The following is a 10,030-nucleotide window of genomic DNA, read 5'->3' on the forward strand; positions in this document are numbered from 1 at the left end:
TATAGAAACAAAAATATTTTAGTTTTTTGAAAACTAATTTTTGAAATTCATTTCTCAAGTACACCCTCCCCCAACTTAACATATGCATTGTCCTCAATGTATAGAAATTAAGTAAATGAAATGAATGAGAAAAAGGGAAGATGTTACTATTGATGCTGAATTTTTAGGTCTTTTTACGTCAGATCCCCAAGACGTAATATGAGTCTTTTAAAGTTAGATTCTCAAGACTTTTGAGTCCTTTATAGTCAGATCCTCAAGACTTGTGCTCCCACCTCACTACTGATCTCTCAACAACATGCTTACCTCCTGTAGATATTTTATACTCGGTCTACTATAGTTGTGAGACTTTGACTCCGGCGCTTGCAACTCCTCTCAGTAAAGGATAAAGTTATGAAAATCTGAGGGCCCGGCTATCGGTGGCACTTATACTAATGAGATCCTAAGGAGTCAAGCTTACGACGCTTGGCTTCCTCATGCAAAAAACTTAAACTAGACAGAGTAACAGGTTCAGCAAGACATAGAATGTAATCTTTAAGGTGTGTAGGTAACTTACCCCAATTTTCCGCTTCAACAGTGGTCTGATAAACCGGATCCTTGAGAAAAATGGCCTCCACGTCTCCAGTAGGTAACTCCAGAAAAGGCTTCAGTCGATGAGCATTGACTTTGAAACGAGTCTTTCTCTTTATGTCTTCTACTTCAATAGCTCCAAAAGGTGTGACATGTCTTACTATAAACGGTCCCGTCCATCTAGATCTCAGCTTTCCAGGGAAAATTTCTAGACGAGAGTTGTAGACCAGAACCTTCGTCGTGTTCAAATTCTCTCTTCGAATTCTTACGTCATGTAATGCTTTAGTCTTATCCTTGTAAATCCTCGACTTATCATAAGCATCACTTCTCAATTCCTCTAATTCATCGATCTGAAGCTTCCTCCTTTCTCCGCTTGATCTAGGCTGAAATTCATCTCTTTCACGCCTAATAGGCTTTATGTTCTAACTCAACGGGTAGATGACACACTTTTCCATATACCAAGCGATAGGGCGACATCCCTATGGGTGTTTTGAATGTTGTTCTCAGTATGCCCATAGTGTATCTTGGAGTCTAAGAGACCAGTCTTTCCTAGATGGATTTATCGTCTTCTCGTAATACTCTTGATTTCCCTATTCAAACTTACGCTTGACCATTAGTCCGAGGATGATATGGTAAAGCTAGCTTGTGAATTACTCCATACTTTGCCATAAGATTCCCAAATACGGTTCAGAAGTGAGAACCGTTATCACTGATGATGGCTCTCGGTGTTCCAAATCTTGGTAGAATGTTCTTCTTCAGAAAGTCCACGACGACTTTATGATCGGCGGTCTTCGTAGGAACTGCTTCAATCCATTTTGAAACATAGTCCACAGCAAGTAGAATGTAGGTGTAACCAAAAGAAGGAGGAAATGGTCCAATGAAATCTATACCCCATACATCAAAGATTTCTGAGATAAGGATCGGTTGTTGAGCCCACTCGAACTTTTTCGAGGTCTTACCCAAAAATTGGCATCTCGGACATGCTTTGCAATAAATATTTGCATCTTTAAAAAGAGTAGGCCAATAGAATCCAGCTTGTAATACCTTGTGTGCAGATGACGTTATGGGCCAAAAAAGTGTCCTCCAAGGTGATCATGATGAGAATGATAGAATGGATTCTGTTCCAGTCTCGGGATGCATCTTGAATAATTTGATCCGAACACTTCTTGAATAAGTATGGATCATCCCAAAAATAATATCTGGCCTTTGAGTAGAATAAATCTTTTTCTTGCTTGCTCCAATGTGATGGTACCTTGTCGGTCACAAGATAATTTGCAATGTGACTGTACCATGGCACTTTTGATATACTGAACAACTGTTCATCAGGAAAAGTCTCACAGATTTGTAAATTGTCTTCCATATTTCCCACTATCAATCTAGAAAGGTGATCAGCAACGACATTCTCTATTCCTTTCTTATCACGTATCTCCAAATCAAATTCTTGTAAAAGTATTATCCATCGGATCAACCTAGGATTGACATCCTGTTTAGCGAGTAAATGACGCAAGGCAGCATGGTCAGTATAGACAATCACCTTTGAACCTATCATATATTGTCGGAATTTGTCAAGAGAATAGACGACGGCTAAGAGTTCCTTCTCAGTGGTAAAATAATTAATCTGAGCTCCATTTAGAGTCTTGCTAGCATAGTAGATTGCATATGGCACTTTCTTGTCTCTTTGTCCTAGAATTGCTCCTATAGCATAATCAGATGCATCACACATGATTTCAAATGGCTGGCTCCAATCGGGTGCACGAATGATTGGTGCTGAAGTGAGTGCTTCTTTTAACTTCATAAAAGCTTCATCACATGATGTATCAAAATCAAAGACAATATCTTTCCCTAACAGATGTGACAGCGGTCTTGCAATTCTGCTGAAATCCTTGATAAATTCGACGGTAAAATCCTGCGTGACCTAGGAAGGCACGGATATCTTTGACAGTTCTTGGTTTGGGTAGATCCTTTATAATATCAATCTTCACTCGATCTACTAGAATTCCTTCCTTTGAAACTTGGTGACCTAGCACTATCCCTTCCTTTACCATGAAGTGACACTTTTCCCAGTTCAGAACTAAGTTGGTATTGCAACAACGTTTAAGGACTAAGGAGAGATGGTGTAGGCAATCCCCAAAAGATGATCCAAAAACTGAAAAATCGTCCATAAAAACTTCCATGTATTTCTCCACCATGTCGTCAAAAATACTCATCAAGCATCACTGAAAAGTGGCCGGTGCATTGCATAGACCAAAAGGCATATGACGGTGGCTTAATGTTCGAACGGACATGTGAATGTGGTCTTCTCTTGGTCCTCGGGGTGAATATGGATTTGAAAATATCCCGAGTAACCATCAAGAAAGCGAGTAGTAAGCTTGTCCAAACTAATCTTTCTAACATCGATCGATGAATGGCAATGGAAAATGGTCTTTCCTCGATCGCTTATTCAAACTTTCAGAATCGATGCAAACTCTCCATCGGTCTGAATCCTGGTTGGAATCAACTCATTGTTCTCGTTCTCGATCACTGTGGTTCCGGACTTCTTTGGCACAACTTGAACTGGACTAACCCATTGACTATCAGAAATAGGGTAGATAATGTCGGCGTCAAGGAGTTTGACGACCTCTTCTCTAACTACTTCCTTCATTTTCGGATTAAGCCTCCTTTGTGGTTGTTTAGAAGTCTTGGAATCCTCTTCCAGATGAATCCTATGTTGAACTATCATAGGGCTGATCCCCTTGATATCATCAATTGTCCAACCTATAGCTGACTTGTGTTCCTTTAAAAGTGCTACTAACCTGGATTCCTGCTCCGCAGTTAAATATGATGCAATGACTACTGGGTAGGTTCCCAAATCTCCCAAGAAAACATACTTGAGTGTAGACGGTAAAGGCTTCAATTCTAGCTTAGGTGGCTCCTTATTAAGCTCTTTAGGTGGTCCATCAAGCATAGGCGATTCAAGCTTTTCTTTGAACTTGATGTCATCCATGACAGGTGATGAATCCAAAATCGCATTGATTGACTCAACACTAAGTTCCTCACAATCTGAGTCTGTCAGAGCTTTCAATAACTTGTCAGCAGGATATGAATGAGTCGATAATCCCGTGTGCTAACGCTTCAATCATGCATACCTCGTTCACAGCACATACCTCCTGTGGTTGCTGTAACATATGGAAAACATTGGTCTCGACTTTCATATTACCAAAGGATAACATCATATTACCGTTTCGATAGTTGATGAGTGCATTTGCAGTGGCCAAGAATGGTCTGCCTAGAATGATTGGTATCTGCCTACCATATGTAGGTTCTGTGTCGAGTACTATGAAATCAACCGGATAATAGAAATCTTCGATCTTGACTATGACGTCTTCAATGATTCCTCTAGGTATCTTCACTGATCTATTTGCCAACTGTAAAGTAACATCAGTCGGTTTTAGATCCTTCAAGCCCAACTTCTCGTAGACGAAATATGGTAGAAGATTCACACTGGCACCCAAATCTAATAAAGCTTGTTCCTCCAAAGAATCTCCAATTCTGCATGTAACAGTTGGACTTCCAGGATCTTTCAGTTTCACAACCGATAGATTCTGTAGGTCTTCTTCTTCACTAGATCTTTCAGGAACTTGGCATACGAGGGAACTTGCTTGATGGCGGTCAGAAATGGGATATTAATCTGTAAATTCTGAAATACATCGCAAATCTCCTTGTACTGGTCATCTTTTCTGGTATTCACTAGTTTCGAAGGAAACGGTGCTGGCGGATTCTTCAATATCGGTTCTCTTCGTTCGGCTTTGGTTAGTTTGGTAACAGATAGTGGAGTGACAGGTGGAGTTACTCGTGATGGCTTCTTCTTACTTACTTCCACAGTAGTTCCTTCAACTTCTTTTGCAACAGTTTCTTCAGTAGGTGGCATAACACTAGATATATCTGGAATGTTAGAACTGGGTGGGATGGTGGGGACATAAGTTACTTTAGGCTCCGCAGAATCTTTTCCTGGTTCATAGACAATCCTGTTATCAACTTTCTTGCCTGACCTCAGAGTGGTGACATAATTAACTTGGGCATTCGACTGAGTAATCTCCATGTTATCCACCTGCAGGACACCTCTTCCTTTCAGATTTGGCTCCGGCTGGCTTGGTAATGCTCCTTTTGATCTCTCTGTCAAGGCGGCAGCGATTTGCCCTATCTGGCCTTGAATGACACTAAAGTTATTCTCCAACTTCGGGTTCTTTGATTTGTCCGTTTCATTTCATTGACAATGGTGGTGATAGCATCTTCCGGATGTGGGGTAACCGCTTTGCTTTCGACCGAGGCGTAGGGCAATATATCTACTCATAAGATCCGTACTAACTCTCTCGTTTGTGTTGGCTTGGTATTCTTTGGTATAACTGTTGATTTTGTATGGTTCTTTGGCAGTTTTGGAACCGAGCATCTTTGGTTATTCGAACCGATTTGGTGATTTCTGAAATCTTGGAGGAAAATTCCTCTGAATTGTATTTTGTGGCTTGGAATAATTCTGTCCCTGATTGAACTGGTTATTTCTTCCTAAAGAGTTGATAATACATGCCTTTGCATTAGTATCTAGTTAGTACGAACACTCTTCAGTGGTGTGGCCTTCATCAGAACATAGCTCACACATGGTATAACAAGGCTTGGATGGCTGAAGTTTAGTTTGGAAATTGTTTGGTTTTGGAGGATTCATGGAGAACTGATCAAACTTCTTGTTCAGATTTTCAAGTCCTGTTGATAGGCTTGCCATAATTGATAGCATTGCTTGATTTGGGTCTTCTTGAATTTGGTTGCCAAATTTCTTCTGCACCCCCTCCACTTTAGCTACGTCCTCGTTGCTAGTACTCCATTGTTGAGTGTCTTCAGCTAAATTCTCGAGAAAGTTGTAGACTTCCTCTCCATCCAATGATGTAAACTTACCTTGATGCATTGTACCCATCCGCTTGTTCATAGTAGAAAGTCCTCGAAGAAAAAAATGAGCGGTGTGCTCTTATCATAACCATGATGTGGACATGAGACTAGCAGATTATTGAATTTCTCGGCTTTGATGATATTCTTGACCACCTTCCCTTTGAAATTTGATGATGGCTTGCGCATGGCATCTGTCTTCTGGGGTGGGTAGAACTTGTTCATAAACTTTGTTCTCAACTTCTCCCAGTTGTTGATTGAATTGATCGGCTGTGCAGTTAACCATTCGGATGCTTTACCTTCGAGGGAGAGTGGAAAAAGAATTAACTTGATACTCTCATCCTTGATATTCTAGTTTTTGAAAGTTCTGAGGACTAATAGAAATTTGTTCATGTGAACATAAGGTTGAACATTATCTAAACCATTGAACTTTGGAAGCATAGAGATTACTGATGCTCTAAGTTCAAATTGATTAGCTTCTGTCTCTGGAAAAACAATACTGCTGGGTGGGTCTCCAATAATTGGCGAATAGAAATCACTCAGCTTCTTCCTCTGTTGTGCTTGCATGGGTTGGATAGCTTCAGGATTATTTGGGTTCATAACACCTCCATCATTGCTTGCGGCCATTGTTTCAATCTCGTCTAGTATTCTTGTGAGTCGGTTGTTAAACCTTGTCCACTGTTGTGTTCTTACCGGACGATGATATGGACGACGGGGCATACACTAGAAAATGCTATGCGAAAATAACGAAAAACTATCCTACAATGCTTGAATAGTATGCAATTATTCAAAGTTATACTAAAATGTAAAACTACTTTCCTTCAACTGGGTTGGGCTTTGCAGCTAGTATCTTGCCCGTTGTCTAAAGCTGTCTCTTCTAGGGTTATGGTGAATCACTTGGATTGCTTAAGTACCACTGGCCATAGACGATAGTCCGTTTGTCAAGATTCAGACAAGAAACACTAGAGTTTGATGTTTCGCTGTGTTGGCTTACAACTTCAATTATTGAAAAGGTCCTAAATGCAATTATACTAGAAAGGAATAAAACTAAACTATGATGCAACTATACTAAGAAAGCAATAAAAAGAATGAAGAGTCGACTAACCTGGATGGTAGATCTTGTCTTCAAGATGTCCTTCAAGCTTCTTTCTTTCTTAAAAGGATGGATGATGCGGCTAAAATTACCTCAAGATCCAAAATTCTAATCTTGAAAGAAAACGTTAAACATAAACAACTTAAAACGGCAGCGGCGCCATTTGACACTTCCTCTTTTTGTGTGTGTAGATGAGATGATGGTCATTGAACAAAATAGAAGCGTATCAAAACCTAATTATCCCTCAATAAGTAAAGGATGAGTAGGGTATCGTTCCACTTTTAAGTGTATGTTATGTGAAGGACAGGACTGGAAAGGGGGTTTAATGGATTAAAAACTATGATTATGGAGATTTAAATTCTAATGCTAAACTAAACTAAATTAACTAAACTATTGAGAATTTATAAGAGAGGGAATTCAAGAGATTAGAATCCACCAATACTTTTGATCTATGACCTTCTGCTTCATGGTTGTTCTTACAAGTAGACTACAATTAGGCAATCGAGCGAGTGCCGATGCCCTCTTGGACGAAACATCGTTGACAATTAACTCTACTTAAGGTTGTTCCTATGTTTATGCTATTAATATCTTCTTTCCTTTTATGCAAGCTCGGGCAGCCATTCAATGTATTACCGAGAGCAACATCAAGGAGTACTTCCTAATAGGGCGGCCATTCAATGAATCACCACTTAAGGCAAACACAAAGAATACTTCCCTAGGCAGCCACTCCCCCGAGCTACCCCTTCTAAGGCAACACAAAGAATACTTCCCTAACTCTAAAGAACTATACTACTAGAAGAAAAGTAAAGAACACTAGCATGATATTAATATTGCAAAACATAAACCCTATTCTATACTTCCATCCCCTGGTGTGGGCAATGGAACTAATAACTAAAAACATAAAGCACTAACCTGATTGAAGAACACCATGAACCAGAAGAATCATTAAACCTTAAACACTGGCTTCATCTCCTCCCTTGAAGGAGAAGATTAGACTTCCATAAAGAAGGACGAACACGAAGAACGAGAAGAAGAAGAGTCGAAGAACATAAGAACGATCTTTTATTATTAATCTCTCTCTGCCTCAAGTTCTGGAGACAAGAATATAAGTGAATTGGCCCATTACATGAGGCACTTAGGTCCTATATTTATAGGGGTTACAATGAGCTCTAGAAGCATTCCAAACCGTCATTTGTTTCCTAATACAAATAGACTTCTTTTAGAGTCCAACTTCGTCTCCAAAACTGAGAAGGAATTGGCTACAGTATTGATTCATGCGTCTGGACGCACTATTCATGCGTCCCAGACTTAATTAATGCGTCTGGACGCTCGATCTATGCGTCCCAAACGAATGGGTCGCGTCCCAAACTCGAAACTCTATTTTTCCACCTTTGGTCCATTTTTCTTTCCTCTTTTGCGGGCTTTGGTCCAAGCAGCGAATCCTTTGGTCTTGGGCTTCCAAATAGGCTTTAAAATAGGTCCAAGTCACATCTTTAAAAGCTTCAATTCCTTGGCTTTCTCCATGATTGTCCACGGGCTTCCCATGTGATCCTTAATGCTCCGAATTGCTTTGTTTTACCCATTTTTCTCTAATATTCCACAAAACTCACTTTTTTCATCTGTAGAATCTTAAAACATAACTTACAAACACTATTAGTCCACTAAGATGGCTAAACAAGAGGCATAATCGAGGGTTGAATTGCACTTTTTGAGCACTTATCAAAAGGAGAGTTGTATTTATAATTAGATTTCTGACCGTTGGGCTTCTGACCGTTTGGATCAGTCCGTTGGGTTCTGACCGTTGGGCTTTGAGAGTAGGCCCAATGCATCGAGGAACAAACTACTATATTAGAAAGTACAATAATTGCATAACATAAATAATTTCTCATTCAAACCGTCTGGAGATACAAAATTATGAGAAATCAACTGATATATAATATTTTTATCACAAGAAAACTAAAAATGCAATGCATAAGGGAAATAAATGACATAGTCATTTCTAAACCAAGGGAAATAAACAGCTACTGGGAATTCTCCAGGTTAGTAGAAGATGAACCCGGGTTTCTACGTCGTCGACCACTTAATTTAACTTAAGGCCGAAATTTTTGGTCTAGAATGTGGCCTATAGACTGTAGCAATTGATCTTGGAATTGCCGCTGATTTGCCATCATCATTCTCTAGAAACGGCCTTGGCGATTGCGCATTTCTTGTTGGAAGTCATTTTGGGAATTAAGCATCTCTTCCTGACGAAGAAACATCCTGCGCATACTAGTGTTCATGTGTCTCAAGGTTTCCATGGGAGTGTTAATTCGGCGCATGGTGGCCTCATTAAAACAGTCGGGTGGTGAAGGGGAGGAGGAGGTGCGTTATCACGCTAAATATCATCTCTAGCTACTTGGGTCCCGGTGGTAGTCTCGAAAATTCCGGGTCCCTTGTTGGAATGTAGTAGCGATTTGGAACCCTAAGTTAAGCATAAAATTTGAGTAACAAAGTACAACAAGAGTGACCTTTTGACGCTGTCGTCGTAAGAATATGGCCCGGGAAATGGACCATGAGAAAGTGTTCTTCTTCTCTTGGAGGATCCACGATAGGTGCAAGAATGTCTTGTTCACGTTAGGCGTCTTTGAAGTTCAATGGCGTTTATGCGCCCGACGCCATTGAGTGAATGACTAGTTGGTTTCGATCGAGTGAGTCTTTGGTACAAGCGGTTCGAAGTCATTATTGTACTCTCCCTCGAAGCGTGTCAAACATTAAGTCCCTCGTAGTCGGAGCTTGTTGTTGTCGGAATATTCGACTCACGAGGGACTTAATGTTTGACACGCTTCTCGAGGGAGAGTACAATAATGGCTTGAACTGCGTGTACCAAAGACTCGCTTCGCATCTAAAACCAACTAGCTGTCACTCAATGGCTGGCGTACAACGTCATTAGAACTTCAAAGACGTCTGGCGTGAACAAGACATTCTTGCACCTGCCGTGGATCCTCCAGAGAAGAAGAACACTTTCTCAGATGGTCCATTTCTGGGCCATATTCTTACGACAGCGCCAAACAAAACTCCTCTTGTCAGATTTGTTAAATTTTATGCTTAACTTAGGGTTCCAGTCCGCTACTCCTTTCATTCCAACAAGGTCTTTCAAGAATTTTGGAATTTTCGAGACTTGTGTTCTAGACCCGACAAACAATAACTATCGCCAAAGGTATTACCCGACAGCCAGAAACCGTCACACGACCGTCGGAAAATGCTCGGTTGGCATAGGCTCCCGACAGTTAAAAACAGTCAAAATAGGCCGTCGGAGTTTGGTATCTATGCCGACGGACATTGCAGCTGTCATAGGATCATCGGGTATTGCTGCAGACACTAACCGTCGGATATTACTGCTGTCAAAGACCGTCGGATATAGCTGCTGTCAAAGACCGTCGGGTATTGCTGCTGTTAAAGACCGTCGGGTATTGCTGCTAC

The sequence above is a fragment of the Coptis chinensis genome, chromosome 7 (assembly GCF_015680905.1).
Source record: "Coptis chinensis isolate HL-2020 chromosome 7, ASM1568090v1, whole genome shotgun sequence".
In the NCBI taxonomy this organism is placed as follows: domain Eukaryota; kingdom Viridiplantae; phylum Streptophyta; class Magnoliopsida; order Ranunculales; family Ranunculaceae; genus Coptis; species Coptis chinensis.